Source organism: Bactrocera neohumeralis, chromosome 2 (genome assembly GCF_024586455.1).
Source record: "Bactrocera neohumeralis isolate Rockhampton chromosome 2, APGP_CSIRO_Bneo_wtdbg2-racon-allhic-juicebox.fasta_v2, whole genome shotgun sequence".
Classification (NCBI taxonomy): domain Eukaryota; kingdom Metazoa; phylum Arthropoda; class Insecta; order Diptera; family Tephritidae; genus Bactrocera; species Bactrocera neohumeralis.
The window spans coordinates 45042692-45064886 of record NC_065919.1 but is presented as its reverse complement, the minus strand read 5'-3'; the positions used below and the strand labels follow the sequence as shown (position 1 = coordinate 45064886).

At 36.9% G+C, this 22195-nt stretch overlaps 1 protein-coding gene across 8 annotated transcripts in view; it reads left to right on the top strand.

Moving 5' to 3' along the window:
• LOC126753090 (sex determination protein fruitless) overlaps window positions 1-22195 on the top strand; it is a 456704-nt gene that overhangs the window by 268433 nt on the left and 166076 nt on the right. The gene's annotated exons all lie outside the window — the stretch shown is intronic.

The following is a 22195-nucleotide window of genomic DNA, read 5'->3' as shown; positions in this document are numbered from 1 at the left end:
AAAGAAATGTGAAAAATAGTTTTTTTCGATATTAGCTCAATTAATAAAACGAAAAAATAAGTATTTTAAATGTAAAAAAATGCAGTGTGTTTGGCATATAAGAAGATAACTTTACACTAAATTTTATGAAAGAAAACAAATTTTATTCAAGATAAAAAATTAAAAACCTGGTTATTTGTATGTTTCACATAAATTTTGAGGTTATACAAAAGCTATAGATCTTTTCATTACATACAACATTGTCATATAACTTTTCTCTATAGCACTCGTAGTTTTAGCGGATATCGAGGTGAACCCCTAAAAATTCAGCCTCGCCCTTCTCTTCATTTTCTGACTTTAGATTGCCGCAAATTTATTTTTCCTTTAATGTTTGTTATTTTATTTTTCGTTTCCAATGGGTGTCATCCTACTATGTGTCTTTTTGTTTTCAAAAAATTTCGACCCTCTTTTTTTAACAAAATGTCTCAGGAAGCTAACGAAAATGTTGTTGAATTCCTTAACAGAATTGACTGCATAAAGAAGTTTTGTTCACTAATTTTACTGCGGTAATCGGTAGAGTGGTTTATGGAAATGACAAGCTACTGATGGTCATCATCATCAATACTCTTTTTTTAAAGCACATCGATATCGATTTATTAGTTTTAAAATTTTCGTTTTTCTGAGCTTCGTCTATCATTCATATTCACATTTCTTTAAGAGTATTCTAAATGGCTGAAAAGTACTTATAAAAATCTTTTAAATAAATATATATAAGCTAATTAGGTATACAAAACCTTCATTATCGAAACTAAAGTACTACTATCGTCCATAAATTTCCTCTAATAGCATCTAAAATCTAAATTCAGTACAGTTTTTTTGTAGAAAATTGTTATCATTTTAAAAGCAATAATGTATTTTACATATACTCCATATATATTTAATAAACCTAAATCAAGTTATCTCCGGGACAAAAAAACTAGTTTGTAAAATAATGAATAATAGTAGAAGCATATATAATAATGAAACTTTGTACTGAGTAGGTAATTGAAAAGTAAAGTCTTCTCTCGATGAACAAAAACCAAACTCTACAAATCCCTCATCATTTCCGCCCTGCTATACGGTGCAGAGGCATGGACGATGACAACATCTGATGAGTCGATGTTATAAGTTTTCAATAGAAAGGTACTGCGGAAAATGTATGGTCCTTCACGCTTTGGTAACGGCGAGTACCGCAATTGATGGAACGATGAACTGCACGAGATATACGGCGACATTGAGACAGTTCAGTTTGAGCTGCACCGAAATGTGTACTCTTTATTTATACTCTTAAGACGGACTTATTACACAGTTCTTACTTCTATTTATACCAACTAGTATGCTTATTTATTACTAGTTGATAGGTTGCTTAGATATAATATTATATGTGACCTGGTCTACGGAAAGGGGACTTAGGTGTCAAAAAAAAGGAGAACAATTAATGAGATAACGAGAAACTGACGATTATTTTTAACAGCTTTTCCCAGAAAACTAGTTTTCGCACGTTAGCTCCCTTTTCGTAGATCAGGTCACATATATTGCTTCTTTAGGTTTATTTACATAAATCTTAGTGTTACTTATCTCAATAGTGCTGGTTGTTTACTAGTAAATAACTATTTGGGTTGTTATTGTTTGTTGTACTGATAGTGCACTTATATTGTAACAAGATAATGTTGTTTTGATGATTTTTCTTTAATGTTCGTTTACTGAAACATAAGGTTGTTTTGATGATTATTTGTTTAGGATATTTTGAAAAGATACTGTTATAAGGAATACGTTCCTTAACTCGGGCTGTTATTAACTCGGCTATAACCGCGTAATCAGTGTCTACGCTAGTAAAAAAGAAGAAGAATATTAAAAATAATAATAAAAAATAAACTTACTTCCTAATAAAATTTATATATGGGACATATAATACTAGACTTACCACAAAATTACTTTAGGTTGTTGGAAAGGTAAGCGTCAAAACAAGGCTTCCTGATATCTCACTCTCAGATACCTGATAAAGTAGAAGCGGAAGATTGAGGATAATGACTGAGGATGATGAAACGTGAAATGAATACGTCTTCATATACCCATGTTTCAAGCGGTTGAGATGGGATATCTTTCTCAGTTGCCAATGTGTTAATATAAAAAAAATTGGGCAAGGAATTTTGTCAAACCTAGCGAGTTCTTGAATAGTGCACAGTTGAGACTTGCTTGAAAGGTAAAAAAGACAATACCCTCCGGACAGATCTTCCTTTTCAACCGACATGAACAAATACATCACTTGATTGACTGCATTAGTTTGGATATACATATATATGTGTACATCTAAAGATGCTATAAGACAATATCAATTTCTTTTATATTCTTATATTTTCAATTTTCCTGCTGGGTGTTTTTGGCATACTAATTTTCAAATATACATACATTCACACCTACATAAACACATTACTTTGCGCATTTGTATGATTTAGCCAAATGTCGTCGCCTTAATGCGGACGCCAGTGAAGTGCCGTTAAACATATACCCTTTAATATTTGCATGATTTGTGGCAAGCGTCTGTGAAAACTTTATGCTTTCGCTAAAATACTTGTACATACTTACACAGCGCTTAATCACTGATTTATGAACGCTTCTACATTTTCGCGCTCGCGCATAGCTCAGAGGCGTTCCTTTGTTTTCACGCAGAATTATGACATAAATATTTGAATTCTTGTCGCACAATTTACATTGCAATTCGCAAACATATCTACAATTGCACTATTTATGTATGTGCTAAAATTACACTTAAATAGTTGTTGTTGTAATTTTATTTCTATTTTATTTCGGTCACTTTAATTGCCGATGTTTGTTGTTGCTTTGTTAGTAAACAACGATTGGGAATTGCGCCAAGTGCAAATTAATGCGTTCCTTGTAAACAAAAAGTACAACAATTACAATTTATGTAAGCGAATGCATGGTTTTCCAAATCTTCGACACACTGCTCACGTTTCTCTGGAGAAGTTTTCTCAAAGAAAAACGCTCAAGTAGTAAGTCCAAGAGCTCAATACAAAGTGGGTGGCAATGAGCTGCATAAGTCAAAATAATTACTCCCAAGTGCATTTTTTGTCAACAATCATCCCTAAATTGACGTGTCAAGTGTGAAATCGCTGCCAAAATGTTCATCATGTCCTACACTGCGTATGAAATATCCCACAACAAAGCAACACGAGCGGCAATCAAAGGGAGATTTCAACTCCGACAGCGCGTTAAGGTTCAAGGTTGGGTACATGGAGACTGTATATGCAAAAAATAAGGAATAAAGGGTGGAATATATACGCACATAAAATGAAATATTTATATTTTTGTAAAATATATGTATAACATATACCCAAGCCTTAGAATGATATAATTCAAATCAGTTACATACTTAGCGTCTGAATGTGATTCCATAACTTTTGTTTGAAGTACTTTCAGCAGTTATTCTCAATAGTTTTGATAAAAATACATATATATAATATATTTATTCCTTCTAAATAAATCAATGAATTTTTCAAAACAAATTTGGAAGTTACTTTTTCGCAATTAGTATTAGACGAGCTTAGTCCCTTAGGCTAACGAGCCAAGCCTAGACCTGTTTTGGTTCTTAGACAATACATGCTTCATTGTTTCTTTGGTACCTTGCTTTTGGCATTTCAAGTAGTCTTCTTGATCTGACAGGCTCATTCTGCAAACGCCTGCCACTACCAGATTGGGACTAATGAGTATTCCAATTGTGTCTCTTCTATAAATAGTATATAGGAAGTTTGTGTATTTCTGAGCTGTGCTCATGACTTTAGCAGTTTTACATCCCCATAGATTTTTGCATTAGTAGTGTTTTGATCTTTGTTCCCACGCTTCTGTTTTTGTCGTCGTAAAGATAATGCATGGGTTTGTTGATTTCAGTCACGTTTTCGGATGACTGGCACCCTTGGCACTCTTGTCTACACTCTCATTGAAATCGATTCTTCGTTCGCTTGTTCCAGGCGATACTCTCCACTGCTGCCCTGCATCCAATACACTTCTCGCTAATATGCAAAACATGGTTATTGCCTTGGTTGCTACTTGACTCTGTACGTAGATGTTAACCCTGAAGTTGCTGCTGATGCATAAGAGGCTAGCTCCGCGGCTTCCTCATTAGCAAAAACTGCAGCTTGAAGTATACTGCGTTGGTCCGACAGCTCAAAAGGCCGTCTTATGTCTAATTCCGGAGTATATTCCCACACCATCTAAGTAAGTTTTAACTGACTACCCCCAACCATATATGATAATCTGTCTGATTTTCTTCTTCTTAATTGGCGTAGACACCGCTTACGCGATAATAGCCGAGTTAACAACAGCGCCCAGTCGTTTCTTTTTTTCGCTACGTGGCGCCAATTGGATATTCCAAGCGTAGCCAGGTCTTTCTCCACCTGGTCCTGCTTCCCCGGCGGGTACTGCGTCGAATACTTTCAGAGCTCGAGTGTTTTCTGTGTGTTCTGTCTGTCGTATATCTCAAACACTTCAACATTTTCGCCTAAACTCAAAGATAAAAAAATTTAAAAAAATTCCCAATAATCCAATGTTAATGCTAATGACGGCATCAATGAAGTGTTCAAATGAGTTCGGTGGCGTTGTAAGAGCTTGTCGCTCTAACTTGTCGCGTAACAAACAGACATGGCTTAAATGACTATTAAATTATATTTGTATTAGCATAACCAATTAGACTTAGCATAAGCTAAGCGGTGCCCTGCTGCCCTACTCGTTAGTCTCAGAAATTAATTAATGACCTGTGGACGGTTTTAAGCGCGACGATATTTGGTAATTTTCTGGCTCCCCGCTCTTCACTTTCCGCTGCCGCGATTCACATTTCTATTATGTTTTACATAAGTTTTTTTCTTTGCTTTGCACATTTTATATTCGCAATACTTTTGTCTGCTGCTTCCTTCAAATTAGCATAAAAAAGTGTGTCAGTGGGACAAAGGGCGATTTGTCGAATGCGCTAGAGCGGCTAATTAAGTTGGTCGCGTGATTTTCGACTTTATTTGGCATTATAATATGTCGATGTCGGAAATTTGTTTCTTTTTTGCTGCTCGTGTGCTCTTGATTTGCATTTTGTTGTAAAAGATTTTAGATTTTAATCCGCGGTTACCCACTAACCGAAATAAAATAGTTAGAGCTACGAAACTCTCACCGACCACAAGTGGTTTATATGCATGCGTTTGTGTGTGTCTGCGCCGCTCTTCAAACACGCTTTATTATTTATTTTCGCTTTTACATTTTAAGCCCGTGTTTGTTGGTTGTCTTCATTTTGGCTTACAACTGTTTTTCAAGGTTGACTCAAAATGTAACCGAAATTTTGCCGTATCTGCGACCTTGAAATTTTGCGTTGCTTTGTTGTTAAATTCGTGTTAGTTTCTTTTTTGTTAATTCATTCGCCGCCAACTGCGCTGGCCGATTTTTTCTATTGTAAATTCATTGCTTTTACTTTTTCTGTGTTTGTCATTGTTGTTTAGTTTTCGTTTTCTTTTTTTTTCTTGATTTTTTGCACTAACCTCAAAGAGGGTCAGTGTTATGTAAAAACTCGGTTAACATAATTAGTCAGCGATTTATTTCGCTTTAGATATTTTTTCTACGTTTTCTGTATTTTTGGTGTTCATATATATTTTTACTTATTTTTCCAATTTTATTTTACTGTTTTCAAAATCAAAAGACTCGCCAGCGGCTTGTTGAGTTGAAGATTGATTTGCAGTTTTGTTGAAATGTAACCAGCAAATTATTGAAAATTAGTCTACGAATCTCTTTCAAGGCTATGCTAACCACATAGGCCTGTAAGTGGGTGGCCTTCCATTTACGAGTGTATTGGCATACATTAAGATACACGTGAGAGAAGTGATTCATTTTAAGTGCAAAGCAATCGGTTCATTGTGGTGCATTGAGGCTCGTGAGATGAGTAGGAAAACTGACTGTAAATTTGTATTTACATAGGTACTTCAAGAGAGGCTTACTATTATTACAAATAAAAAGAGAAACTTTTGATCCAAAAAAATATGGCATAAATAACCTCTTGGAATTTTTTAGAAACACTATCAGTTAAAAAAGGTGAATGATGATTTCATATTTTTATAAAGTTAAAAAAAAAACAAGTAAGTGCTAATATCGGGTCTAACCAAAGGGTCGGAATCTAAACAATTTTATATATACTTATGTATACTCAATATAACTCATGCACCGACCGAAATATTCAGCATAAGGTTTGGGAGTTAGGATAGTATCGACCCGATATTATCCAATAACTATTAGCATTAAGGTATCTCACATACAATCACCAATCATATGGAGCAAAAACAGCCGGATGTTCGAAAATTCTGGTAGTAGTTATATGGGGGGTAGGTCAAGTTTTCGCCCAGTGATATATTTGTTTTAGGCACAAAGATACACTGTTATGAGTAAAACGCGCTCTCTTTTTTTCATTGAGATAACTCACATATTGACCGATATATGCGGTATAAAGTCACCCGGAAGTTCGAAAATCGTTTTTAGGTATATGGGAGCTAAGGGAAGTATTGATCCAATTCAACCCTTTTTACTATACAGATGTACATACAATTGTCAGAAAAGGTTTCTCTCTGCATTTCAATTATATGTATGTCTCACACATTGATCGATATTTTCAGTCAAAAGGCAACTAAAGATACTGAGTCCACATATTCGGTAACCGGGGGCTTGAACAGTTTTGTTTGGATTTGTACAATTTTTTTCATAAGCTGGCATACTTTAAAGGAATTATTTTTATTCCAATATATCAATTGCTTCCTGATTTGTGTACTGAATTGTGAAAGAATCAAATGGAATAGAAAATTGTGTTATTGATTGTCCGATTATATCCATTTTTCACTATTATATAGAAATATGAGGACAATCTCACATACCAAAGTAGGTTGAGATCGGTCGAACGGGTCTCGAGATATGTGAATTTACCTAAAAATGTTCGATGCCACACCCATCGTCCAGTTTTTCCCTTGGCTTCTATTAAGCCTTCTCATGCCATCTCTGTTCAAAAGTTTCATGTCTCTGGCGTTTTTATCCTTAATATGGGGAGTGAGCGGGGTTATGCTCCGTTTTCATTCCTTTGCACACTTTATGTAAAGATTCTAATAGGATTTGTACTGAACAAATTTGATTACTTTAGTTAATTTGCTTAATCCCATCAATAATCCGTTGATTGCCGGCATATACTTTCTTTTTCTTTTCCCCTTAAGGAAGTTGATGTCACCGTTCAGGCTTCTGTCCTGTATGCTTATGACAAGCTTATGAAATATCGGCATTACAACTGGGCACCGCGTTTTAAACTTCAGAACTGAGCCACATTGACTGAGCATTCTATTAGTTATTTCTGGAATCAAATACATCTCCATTATTATTTGACCATCCAGACATGTGAACAGAAGGGCCGGTTTGAAAACAAATTTTAAAATTACTTTATATGCTGGAATCATAGCTCATAACAAATCCTAAATGTGATAAAAAAAAATGTTTCATCGGTACTGTCTCTGGACCACTTCTCTTCGTCAGACTTGAAGGTTGCTTATATCAAAAAACTTGTCTAGAACAGCTAACAAAATATTTTCTGTTGGCCGGTTACATTTTCAGATCTAGTTATACAAGTACTTATAGTTACTATGAGAAATGCATCTCTAACGGGTATTATAACTTCGATGCCATCGAATTTAATAACCTTTTTTTGGTATGGTATGAAGAAGTAGTGCCACATATTCAATTATCTCTAATTAGTTACTTTCATCTCTTTGTTACCTCAATATTAAGAAGTACTGTTGATAAAAAGTCTGATTTGACAGTAGTCTAATGTCAAGCCCGTCATGTCATCATTCAAAGTGCGTAAATGGTAAAAAATGCAAAAAAAAGACAAAACCTTGATAAAGCGATTTTAAAAAATTCCTCAGTTGATCTGTAACATAAATCAGCAATTCGGGATATTGTACTCACACTGCATTATATGGCACTTACGAGTGTTACCCTCATGTTAACTTTATTTGTTTACTTATTTTTTTCTCGCTTAAAATGCTGAAGTGACAATAAAACATTTCAAGAGCTGCTGGTATTTTCGCTTGTCATTCGGCCAGTTCGGCTACTACTTATCCGCTGAGTATGTGTGTGTGAATGCTGACAACTTCATTGGTGATATTTATTGTTGCATGAGTTAATTGTTGAGTGGCGCTGTAAATTATTTTCAATACTTATTGCTGTTGTTGGCGTTTTTTTCGAAACTTTATGCCTCCCATGCAAAAATGTCTTCAATGAAAGCGGCTACAGTGGGCGGGCATAGAATGTAGGGAAGGTGAGAAATTCAGAGATTTATTTAAAAAAGATTATGTAGATATTAGTGTATCTTCCATAAAGAGATGGTTGTTTAATTGTTCCTTAACTACGATCAAATTTTCTGCTTTATTCTTTGCTTACTACCTTAGCGGCTGCAAGATTAGACGTGTTTTTAGGAACGTGAATTCCGGGTCCAAAATAAAACTCTCCGACATGGCTGCATGTGACTTTTGCCTATTTCCAAAAATAAAGAGAACGTCGTTTCACAAGATAGATAAAAATCGCAGAAAGAGCTACAGGCTATCCCGAAAATCAAGTTTGAGAAGTTTTTCGAGAATTAGAAGAAGCGCTGGCATAAGTACAAAATATCGAATGGGAACCATTTTAGGGCGTAAGCATTAATGGAGACAAATAAATAAATAATAAAGGACGAAAACTCCCTTTTATTTTTGAACAGACCTCATATATAGTACATAGTTTTTCTTAAGAATATTATTTTATCTTAAATTGTCATAGAAATTTGATATTGCCTCACAGCTGGACGATCAGCTCGAGGCAGACCAAAATTAATTTTAACTTACTGTCGTTCTTAACTATATTTTGTATATGTGGTGTTTGTCCTTTACGGCTATAACCGCAAAAGCGATGTCTACGCCAATAGAGAAAATATGTGATAATATTGTTTTGTGGACGTGGCTTCTTTGAATTGCTTAAACCCCCACCCCCAGTAACGACGCCACTGTAACGTCTTGGTTTTCTTACAAATAAAAAACGCTTGATTCCAAAAAATATTTTAACTTCCACACATCGGCAAAATGCAAAGCGCTGCAATTTGTAGTACACAAGTAAATATTTACAACATACCACACACACATACATACATATGTGAATATAATAAATGTAGCTAGATTTAACTCCATTTATTCACTTACGAAAGACTGCAACAACTATGCGCCACATAAACAACGGCGCAAACAGTTACAATGGCGCCCCGCCGCACAAGTCAAGTGGCCGGTGGCTGCGCCAAGCGCATAACGGCGCTCAAGCTTGCAATGTATGCGCACACGTCCGGTGGCGCCCCGCGAAGGTCTCGCACGTACAATACGTTCTTTATTTTGATTTCTGTTGCTGTTGTTTTCTTCTTTTTTTTTGCTCCAACTTGTTGTTTTATTGTTTACCACTTTCTGCCTTCATCATTGTTGCTTTTCGCTGCTCATTTTCGCAAAGTTGTGTTTTATCAACAAAATAATCGCGGTTACTGGTGCGTTTTCCAGCGCTTGCTTAGCTTTCCGCGCTTTGCCACTCGTCTGACGAGTTTAGTTAAAATTTTGCATTGTGTTTTCTTTTCATAATATACTTTACCATTTCATTTTTTACTAAAATAAATATTTTTATTACTGCTCATTTCTGGCGCTGAACCGCCGTAGCGTTTCGCTATTGCTTGCCCCGCAATTCCGCAAAAGTCAGAGTCAGCTCTGCTGGAAATCATAAATAAATTTGCTTTGCAACAGATTTCGCCGTGCAACTTTAAGCAAACATTGTTTTGCATGATTTTCTGCTGTTTCCACTCGAGAATCATCTGTGCAGCTCAATTTGCGTTTGTTGATTTGATTTTGTTAAACTGATTTAGAATAAAATCTGCGTAAACAAAGTGTGTGTAGTAAATTTGTTTGAATTCGTCGAAATGCAAAACTTGTTTGGTTACGTAATATAGTACGTGGTTATGGAGTTGGGGAGAGTGACTTTATTCCATTGAATTTTTCTTAACTCAAGATCAGATGTGAAGAAAACGATTGCAGTGCCTCTAGAGAACAGGTAGTACAAGTATATTTTGTTTTACCATCTGTAGCGTCAAACATACATACGTAAATAAGTATATAACTGGTGGCGCTAAAATTACCTTGTTTTTTGGAAAATGAAAAACTTTTTTAAAAAATAGAAAACTATGATTCTGCTTGTGGATTATTTTTCTCTGGTCTTTTAAATTTTTTACATCAGGTCGAGAATATGATATCATGTAAATGGCCGCCGCCACAGTTGATTATGATTTGTCACACATTTTATGGCATTTTCCATCACTTTGGCCAGAACTTCCGGCGATAGGTCCTCACATTCTTGACGGACATTCTTGAGCTGGATATTGTCTATAAAGCGACTTCAACAAGTCCTGCAAAAATAAGTCTGGAGAGGCTTGTTGACATAAACGGGAGATTAGGCGCCCGGAAAATGCATCCTTCAACATATCGGTTGTGGCACGCAGTGTAGCGGTACCAGTGTTTATTTACGTGTATTTCGCATTAGAGGTCAATTGCAAAATTTAAAGCATCAACTGGTCATCTTCTGACTTCTGCGCCACCCGTTATATAAGATATATAATCACACCACCGCAACCTGAAACAATTTTCAAAAAAAAACTTAAGGATTTCGAAGAATCTGGTCCAAAGCCAGTAATTTAAGTCCTATGCTAAAAACAAGTTATTTTCTTAATTAAATTTTTTAAAGCTTCATGAACTTTTGATCTTCACTCATTGCTACTTACATCTTATACGGATAGTTAACAGTCCTTTAACACAAAAGACGTCGTGAATGTAAAGGTCAAACCACCACCATATACTAAACTGACAAAAATAGCTGTAGGTAGAGTTAGATAAGGGGTGTGTAGCCCTGTTGCTTTTCGGGCTTAATTAGCACTGGGTGTGCCATTTTGATGCACTATTCGTAAACCTTTTACACTTGCTATCACGTTTCACCTTCCCTTTCAAACCATTTTGAGGTTTCGATGAAGCTACTTATATCCGATATGCTTTTAGTAGAAATCCATTCAAGGTTTGGTGCTTGGTGGATTCCAAGTGTTCTATGTCGGATCTGTGATAGGGCTGGGCATTCACAGAGAAAGTGGAAAATTGTTTCCTTGTTACCTACTATTTTGCAGCCTCGGCAGTTGTTGTTGTAGAGCATACCCATTTTGAACGCATGTTCTCCAAATGGCCAGTGCCCTGTTATGGTAGCTGTTACTCTGTAGATACTTTTCGTAGACCTATTTTAGTCGTTGGTTCTTTTCCTGTCATATGTTGACCATAATTGTTTAGTTATAATAAATTTTTTTTATGTTTTTCCATCTGTTATTTGCAACTTGTTGAAATTGTCTATTGGTCTCTCTTTTGATCGATACTAGCGAGCTTGGTTTAGCTCTGCCTCGGATTCGTTAAGGAAAGCTCATGCCTTTGCCAACTCGTCTGTTTTTTCGTTGCTGAAAATTTTCCTGTGCACGGGAACCCACAAGTCTAGGTGGAGCTTGTGAAATAGCTGTACTTTATGGATAATTTATGAACTCAAATTTGTAAGATGGTCAACGCAAATACCCCCACATAACTTTTAGAAAACAGATTTTTTCTACAGATTTCTTGCGTAATGTAATTAGTATAAATAGTTACACCGATATGAGACAATTATTATCCATTACTTTGTAAACATCTGTCTCGAGTATACAGTATTTTGCTTAATAGTAATTGTGGAATAGCTTTTTCGCACTGTCAAATGAATTTAGTACATTAAGATTATAATTGAGAAACCAGTTCTTCATTTTGTAATTTTTCTGATGATCAAAATTTATCAGCTATTTTCTATTTTATCAATGCACAACCAAATTTACAGCCTAGACAAGAACCGGCGCAGTTAAGCACAGCCAAATGTACAGTGAGGATAACAACCCGCAAACTTGCATGGCAATTTCAGCTCGATTTCAATTCGATTAAGAATTGATGTAGCAAAATAAAATTTTTATCTTATATGGTAAATCGATCGAAGTTAGCGCTTTAATCGATCAAAAGCTCGACTGATCAATTAACTCCTGTGCGAAAAGGCTATTAGTAACACGATGTTAAGCAAAATTCAATCACTGACTATTACCGAAGTCAAAGAAGTCGAAAATTATTCGAAAACAAAAAAGAAAATGTTCAGAGCGCGTAAAGACGGTTATTTGATTGAAACAGATTTGAAAAAAATCGAAAAATTAGTCTAAAAAAACTCCAAAAATCCAAATTATAAAACACTCCTAAAATTAGTGATTAATTTAAATGTAAAAAATTGGCTGCAATCGACCTCACACCCAACAAATGAATATATTGATATATGTACATTAAAGCGGGTCGATTTTTTTTTTATAAAATCGCGAATGGTGGAAATGTTTTATGGCTCATTTTGAGCAACTTTGTCTGAGAGGCTATGACTCTAAAGTCGGTTTCATTCAAGCGATTTTTAAGGCGAAGTTTAAAAAATCTGAATAATAGGTTATATTGTAGATATATGATACACTTGTCCGATCTTACCGGTTTCTACAAACTATCAATAAAATTTCAAAATGCATATGCTTATTAAAGTTCGTTAGGATATTTCTAAACTGACGAACACATTTTTAAGATTCCTAAAAAAACGCCTCAAAAATCGGTGGCTCGAAAACGGTTTTAGGGCCCAGAGTCTTCGGCAAAGGTCCTCAGAATGATCCGTAGAATATATCCCACATACGCAAGTTTTATGCTTTTTTTGGCTTCCTGTAAATAGACCCGCTCTAATGTACATCTACTTATAACTCTTTAATTTGCAAGAGTGTCTATTGGCTGTTTGCGATTGATTTAAATTCTTGCTTACTTCTTATCAAATAAGGTTGTATTGTTTGTAGTCTATAGCAAAAAAGGAGCATACTCAGAAACCGAAACCAATTCGTACTAGCAAGTGTTCTATATGTACGATCAAATGCAACCTTTCGTTAAATCCAATTTTAATGATTCAGGCGAGAATCGAATCGATAATTTGAAAATGATTAATAGTGGTTAATTGTGCACACACATTGCAAATGTTTTGATTTCAACGAAGATATCATTAAAGGCTGATTAAATTCCAGCTTGCAAATGCAACGAACAAATCAGTAAAATAATTAGCGAAAAGCGCGGAAGACATTCTACTTTATATCTTTAACAAATATGATTATAACTATATAATATATTAAGTTGTCAAATATCTCCCTTCCGCCTTTTTGTCTTCTGAATTTCACGGCAATGTACAAAGCGCTATAGAGCTCGTATCTGCCAATACTATAAATCTTTGAAAAGTCTTGACATAACCTACCTAGTTTGGATATTGCGTTCAACAGTTATAGACGTGTGAACATGGAGTTCACTAACGCCGAAACTCGCGCTTTTTGAAAGTTTTCCTTCGTTAAAGGCAAACCCGCTAGAGAAACGTTCCGTGAAATTAATGGTGTTTTGGGGGATGGTAATCTATCACGTCAAACTGCGGAGGAATATTTTCGACGATTCAGAGCGGGTGAAAACGACACCATGGATAAGCCAGAAGCGGAAGTCCTGTGACGACGAATACCGATCACATCATGGAAAACATCAAGTTAGACCGGCATATGACATCTCGTGACATCGCCAAAAAGATGAAAGTTAGTCACCAAACCATTTTAAAACATCTGCAGAAGGCTGGATTCATAAAAAAGCTTGATGTTTGGGTGCCGTATGATTTGACGCAAAAAAACCTTCTGGACTGAATCAACGCATACGATATGCTACTGAAACGGAGCGAAATCGACCCATTTTTGAAGCGGATGGTGACTGGCGACGAAAAATGGATCTCATTCGACAATATCAAGCGAAAACGGTTGTGGCCGAAGTCCGGTGAATCGTCCCAAACAGTGGCCAAGCCGGGATTGACAGCCAAGCAGGTTTTGCTGGGTGTTTGGTGGGATTGAAAAGGAATAATCCACTATGAGCTGCTCCTATATGGCCAGACGCTTAACTCTACCATCTACTGCAAATAACTGGACCGCTTGAAGTAGGCGATCGACCAGAAGCATCCAGAATTGGCCAACTGGAAGGGTGTAGTGTTCCACCAAGGCAACGCCAGACCACACACTTCGTTGATGACTCGTCAGAAACTACGGCAGCTGGGATGGGAGGTTTTATCGCATCCACCATATAGCCCGGACAAAGCGCCAAGCGATTACCACCTGTTCCTGTCCATGGCGAACACCCTTGTTGGTGTGAAGTTGAACTCTTGTGAAAGGTGGCTGTCCGAGTTCTTCGCAAATAAGGAGGGGGCTTCTACGAGGGGGGTATTATGAAGTTGCCGTCTAGATGGGACCAGATCATCGAACGAAACGGCGTATATTTGAACTATATCCGATTAGTGTAACACTTTTTATAAAGCATTGAATTAAGAGCAAAAAAGAGAAGGGAGATATTTGATAGCCTTATATATACAATATGATCCTCACACTGCTTGCTTCTAAAGTAGTACATAAAAACCTGATAGAGATCAGTGCTTTTCTGGTTATACAACTAGCTGCTAGATTCTTAGCACCATGATTTTTATAAAACTAACATAAGTGTAAACTATAAGTAAACTATAAACTTACTTAAAACAAATAGATTACTAAAATAATAATATTTACCAAAGCTTTTGTGAAAACTGGTATTACTTTTATTAGCTCATTGTTCCACCAAAGTAAATTCGCCAAGTATAATTGGCTTGAAAAAAGATGTACCAGTTCCTCAATTACTTATTTCAATGCAATTTATAGAGTGTTTCGTGTTCGTAAAATTTGTAAGATATTATATACTTGTATATATATCTTTAGATTATACTTCAATACTACTCAATTAGTTCGCTTAAAAATCTAAAACACGCCTACTTCCTATTCTTAGCATATACTAACTTATAAGGGAACATTCTGGTAGAAAGTAAAAGAATGCTTATATTCTGACATATGTGGTAGTGTATATATGTATGTATGTAGCTAAAAGAAAACGCTAGTCTTATATAGCAACTCTAGAAACTTTCGATAGTTTCGCGGATCGTTCGGCCATTTTGTCAGTGGAAAATCGAAAACCAGATTTTACTGTTACCTTAAACAATAATCCATGTCAAATTTCGTGAAAATATCTTCTCAAATTAAAAAGTTTTCCATCCAATCGTTTAATCGTTCAGTTTCTATGGCAAATATATGCAACAATTTTATATGAATACTTTCTCGAAATCCGCCAGATTATGGTTTGACACAGTCCCAATGCTTGAGAACGACTTGGAGTCGACAAAATTTTCAACAATTCGACGAATAGCGAGCATTGGTGAACGATTATTACGACCATAAAATGACAAGAGCGTACAAAAAGTTGGAATTGGAGAATCTCAAATGTTTCTTTTACTGCATAAAATACACCCTAATAAGGGTATAAAAATTTCAAAATTTTGGTATTGTCTAACAAGACACGAGTGGACTTTCCAATCATTGAAGGCATCACGGAAGGCATTCTCCGGAATAGCCTTAAGAGCCGAGGTGCATGTTGCTTGGATCCCTTCTCTCGTCCCAAAATGAGCTGTAGGGCTGTAGGGTGGCTGCGAAGCTTTGGGATGCCGGCCTTGGTTAGGTGGTTGTTCACAAGAAAGGCGGTGTGAGCCGAGGCGTTGTCGTGGTGCAACTTCCAATCGGCTGCAATGTCTTTTCGGACATCGTTTGAGTCTCTTGAATACTTCCACGTGAAACTTGGCGTTGACGGTTTGGAACAAATTCATGGTGAACGATGCCATTGATATCAAAAAAGACAATGAGCATCGTTTTCACTTTGGATTTGCTCATTCATCAGCGACCTCTTCCCGGCCCGACTCGTTCGATAGCTAGGAACGCCCTCTACCGAATCCAGTCGGTGCGCGGACGCTCCGAAGTACAGAAGCGGCGGAAGAAAATCAGTCCTATTACTTTCCAAACAATCCCTGTACGACTCAAAATCATCTGTTTTTAATTGAATTAAATGCAAAAGCGTTAAGCGCTAATAAAGGAAACTTAATCGCTACTTCTTTTTACTAATGACGATGGAAGAAGTCTTCACAATTAGTTCTCACTCAAATATATAATCATAGTAAGTAAGTAGTTTTACACTTTATCTATTCTTAATTGCCTTTCGTTGCGCCTGCTTGTTGAAGCCTGTGAAGACACAGCCTTCCACTTCGACAGTCCTCAATCACCTCTTGCAGTATCTTCACAATTCCTTTTGTCGCCGGCGAAACACAGAAATCAGTTTGGAAAATTAAATGCAGCATTGAAAAGAAAAACAGACTAAATTAAGAAAACAAAATAAATGCTAAACAAATGCTATTTGAAATGGTCAGTGAAGAGAACGAGCGGGTAATAAAAATTTCGAAAAAAGTCCGAAAATTAAGTTTGTAGAAAAATGCGCAAAAATCGCTACAAAATCTAATTTGAGAGATTATGCAGCCCAACGAATGACTTGGGCAGCAAACGGCGCTCCCAATACACCCTCACCCCGCCGCTGTCGCACAGCAAGCGCTGGCTAGTTGGCCTGGTAAATCAGCGTTAGTAAGTTTGCGCTTCACAGCTGGTTAAGCTGGTTTTCTTTTGCACTGCCAAATGCCTTTTAGTCAACAAAAAACTTTATTTTCATTTTTGCACTTGTTTTGCTTGTTGTTGTTGTTTTTTTGCTTTGTTTTGTTTTGTTTTTTTGCCAGCAAACGGACAACATTAAAATTTTGTTACTAGTTCTTGTCGATTTTTTTCTGGTTTATTATGTTGTTGTTGTTGTTGTTTGTAGCTATGCTGACTGCAATGTTGCAATTGTTGTTGTTACCGTTGTCGCAATTGGCTCTATGTCTTATTGATGTTAGTTAGAGCTGCTAAATTGGTTGCTTTTGTTGTTGCTGTTGCTGTTGCCATTTGTTGTTGTTAACGATTGAAGGTCATTGGTGTTGATTTCAGCTTAAATGTCGACTTGTAACTCCAAGTTGTGCTGAATTAAGTTGCTTTGTCGGCCGGGAGTTCGGTGCTGCGCCTCAACTATATACACAAACACACACAAACACATGCATACATACAAACAGATTTGTGCACGGACGCTTTGCTGCGCATTTAGCCAAGTTTTTAATTTTTTGTTTGCTTTGCTATTTTGTGTGTTTTATATTTCCACTTTGAGTTAATTTATTTTGCAGTAAATTGTCTTTGAATTCGGACTAAAATGCAAATAAAATGTCAAATGTGAGCAGCCGTTGCTAGGCTTGTAAAAATGTGTGTATGCATGTAGTGTGCATTATTTATAAATATAAACTTACGTGTTCTTTTGTGGCGCGTTTTGGCACTAAATTCGTTTGGAGCATTGCTAATTTGATAATTTTCGCCTTTTTATTCCACAGTTCTTTGAATTAATGTGTTTCTTTGTTTTCCTTATTACCTTTGAGCCATTGTATGTGGGCTGTATGCAGCCGCGCATGCGCATTCTTAGTGGTGGGTGTGTCACAAAAAGCTACAAAACCTTGACTTCACTCGTTTACCCGTCATTTTTTTCCATAAAAGTTTTCCTGTTTGTGTTTATGTGGGAAAATAAATTCAGTTGCACCGAAATGCCATTTCTTTAAGACAGTTTGCTGCGCAACGTCAAAACCTACTGAACTCTGTCAATAACAAAGTGCCAGAAATCTTGAAATCTTACCAAAAATACTTATGTAAACGGAGAGTTTAGTTGACTCGTTCAAGAAATGGTAAAATATCGAAAATTGAGGAAATGGGAAATTTAACTCTATTTGATGAGACAAACTTAACTCACTTAACGTTCTCATAACTGATTCACTTTTCTTTATCAACAATCATCGGTCCATGTGTTGTTTTTAAGTTAACACAAGTGATTCCCACACATTGAGCACCTTTTTATATCCAGCCTTATTTAATGAGTTCAAAATGTTTATTTCTTCTTTCAAATGTTAGCTCTTGCTCAATCGAAACAATGTTTACATGACGATCTTACTCGATTGTTTTCATAACTTTATCGATATTGTCGACTATTCATCTTCTACACATCTTTGACCTCAAAATTACTGAAACGGAATCGACGAAGCCAACAAAACGTTTGATTGGCTACTACAGTATCGGGATCATTGACCCCATACACATTTTCAACCGTCTGGTTTTCAATTTCGTCTTTCTTCGAAAAAAACTGTAAAATATGGTACATTTTCTCTGCGCTGATGTCGATCTTTGCCGTATGGTCAAACAATATTGAGTAAAGAAATCAAAAACTATCTCAGAAGTTGTTTTAGTACCCGATCGCGAGATATAGATTACTACAGCAACATATTGAAAAAATAATAATAACCTTCGGTTTTAGGGCTCCATTTGCCCATAAAATAGTTCCGAGTAAGACTTCGAACCTTCGTAACCAGAAAACACTCGCAGTTGTATCCGTGCAAAGACTGTCAATTCGGCGAGCTTCTCAAAATTATTTGGTATCGCTCGCTTGTTCCCGTCATCATCATGGTTTCGCGACTTTTCTCTTCACTTGAAACGTGTGCAAAACAAAAGTGTCTACTGACAACTTTTTGGACCGATCGCAAGATGTTGGATTCGTGTGATAAAGTAGCTTTCTATAATATGCAACGACTTCTTGAAGAGAGTTGAAAGATTGAAACGAACCGAATTTAATGAAAATGTATATTTTTAGAAAAAAAGCGAAACAAAGAAACTAGGAAATCAGTTTGGTAACTTACCTAAAGTACATATATACATACTTAAAAGAGCTATACTCAAATATAGAAGTTAGAAACTTACACACGTTCTGTGTATCAGTATGATTCAACAAGTTGAAACGAAGGTTCATAGGGTTCACTCAAATATCATGACCATTATGTAATAATTTTCTAATAGTTCGGGTCTATACTTACATCGGACTACTATAGGATATACTTGCCATAAAAGCTGATCGTTCAAAATCCAGATAAAAATCACAAAGATCATTTTTGCTTTTTAAGTAACCTTAATTTATTATCCTTCGAAAGAACATTCATTCGCATTTTTTTTTTTTTGGCTTTTCCAAATATTGGTTAGTCTCTTTCAAATATTCGGAATATTAATTCGGCTAATTAATAGTGAATGAAACGCGTGATTTTTTTATCCAAGGCCTGAATCGAAGCGGAATTATCCGCATAGACTTTAGACATTACATAACCCCATAGGAAGAAGTCTAAAAGTGTGACGATCTTAGTGGCCAATCGACCGGCCTGAAACTTGAATTATCTGTTAACCGAAGTGTTCTCTGAATAAATACATTATTTTGTGAAAAGAGGCGCCAAATGTCGCTGAGATCATTTACGGTTGCGTTCTCACCGGAATCATTCTTGAAGAAATATGGACCGAATACCGATATTCCGGCACACAAACAACAGCAAACCGTTGTTCTTTTTTGGCTGAAATGGCAGCTCTTGAATTTCTTCAGGCTGCTCATCGTTTCAAATGCGGCAATTTTGCTTGTCTACATACACCCATTGAGCCAGAAATGGGCCTCATCGCTGAACAAAATTTGACTCGAAAAACTTTTCAAGAGTACATATAACGAAGCAATGTCGCTTTAAGATCTCGTCGATCCATACGTCAGTCCCAGTTGCCGCGAACAACGCCGAATCCACTCTCAACGGCCTTCATGTTCACTCTCAGTTACGGCGCTATATTTTCTTCACTGCGTGCTGGACATGGTCTATTCGGTCGAATATTATCCAATAGAGAATGCTGGATCTCAAGATGGGTGATGGTGTTGCGAATGGTACGCTCAGTAGGCCGATTAAAACACATTCTTTATGTACAGAACGTAAATTATCGTTATAAAATTGAACGATTTTTAATCGTCGGCGCAGCCTAAATGAACTCTTATTATTGTTTTTTTTTACACACACATACATACATATTTTAACATTGCTTCAGAGGGCACCTAACTGAGTACCGATATACAATTTAATTTCATATATAATATATTAGAGCAAACACATTGCACAAATAACAAAACCAAAAAAACTAAGCCGAAAGTTAGAATAACTAATTGTTTAAAAGTTCTTTAACAAATCGCCAACAACGCAACACGCACAAGCCAAAGCTGCGAGGCAAAAACCAAAATGAAGGCAAGCGGTGTAAGCGCCTAATGAGCGTAAGTGGCACTGAGTTTGATGCACTTGTGCGCGCACTACAACGGCGCATGAGTCCACTTTTAACAAATTTTACCAGAAACTGCTTTTCTTCTTTTTTTTGCTGCACAGCTACCTTGGTAGGAACTACTAGTTTGTATGTATGTATATATGTGTGTACATTTAGTAAGTACTTAAGTGGCAGTAAGCGGTGGCAGGCAACGCGCGTCGTCGTCAAGTAGTCAAGCTCCATAAGTTACCAAGTCAGTGCATACAAGAGTTGCACTAGCGAAAAGCTTGTAATTTCTAGCTTAAACCAGCGTGGTTATTGTTGTTGTTGTTATTGTTATTGTGGCGCGTTATTTTCTTTGTGCTCGCACGAGCGTTAACAAAATGCGCCAGCACTTGTACTTCCACACATTCGTACCGCTGCTGTGCTTCGGGGGCACGGTAGGCCTACATAGCTTGACTAACGGAACGGTTACCCTTTCCTAGACGCAAATGCACTCAAGCAACAACAACAATGCGCGCGTAGTAAGTTATGCTTTGGTATGCCTTGAAATGCAGTGAAGGTTTTAACTGCAAATCCAGAAGCGCGCACACACATATTTACATATATATGTATATATATGTATATTCATACATACAAACATAAAAATATATACAACAAGTGCATGTTCTTACATCTCCATATGCAACCGCATATACATATATGTATGTATGTGTGTGTGCTGCATTGAGCGTCCATATAAGGAAGCTGCATTTGTTGCAATGTTGCACGATTAAATGCATTGCCGCACTGCACTTGCTGCAATCAGTAATCGGTTGTGGCGGCATTAGACAACTGCATAACTGTATATTTGCCTTGGCAAACAGCAAACAGTAAACCTTCCGCACAACTATGGGCAACAGCAACAACAACAAAGCAAAAGCAACAACAACAACGAAAACAAAACCAAAAACAATAACGATGCCACAGCGCACACAGTGTTGCATGCATATCTGCGATCAAAAGTTGTGCTTTGCGCTGTGCGCTTTTTTGCCGTTATTTATTTGTACGACTTTTTGCCGAGCATTTTATTAGCACAATTCATATGAGTCGGCTCTAAGTCGAAAAGGTTGCCGTAAATTTACAAAAAGTGCCATTCTAGCAGCGCGCATCCCTTTGCAGCACCAACTGCCGTTGCATGTACTATGTGGCATGCCTGGCCATGTTGTTGCCACAACGGTGCGATATATGCCGGCGATAGTAAAATGCCACACAGACAACAACTGTAAAGTGAATTGTTGTCCTAAAAGCGACGCGGCAGCACATAACTGCCTTTCCACGGCGCAGCCTTCTACGGCAAGCGCGCAATTATGTTGCGCTGCAGCAAGTTGCAACTTTCCACACACCACTGCATATGCATGCATATGTTAACGGCAGGCGCGGCAAGGTATGGTCAGCAATGTCAACGGTAACAGCACAGCAGCTTAGTTACGCAAGAATGCCAGCAATGCGACTACTCTGATTCATGCGCTATCATCCTTAAGAATGCTGCCACATGCAACAAACCAACACACACACACACACACGAAGTGCAATATGTTGCAATGTTGCTCTTACTTTGCGTGTTGTTGTTGTTAATCGCATACAGTAACAACAACCCATTACAAAAAACGAAGTCAACAACAACAGCTACAAGTACAACTGGAAATTCCTGCGCAAGTGATTGCAATGTTGATGATGACCAAGAAATTTAATTCGTTTTTCTTCTGCAAATGTTCAGAAACCGTTGAACGCTAACGCATGTGTAGCACCGTTCGCCGTACCGTTCGATAAGCGTTCCAGTCTTTCACCGCTGCCCAAACATACGCTCACACGCAAAAGAATTACTCAACTAGCCGTGCCGCTTAATTGCCG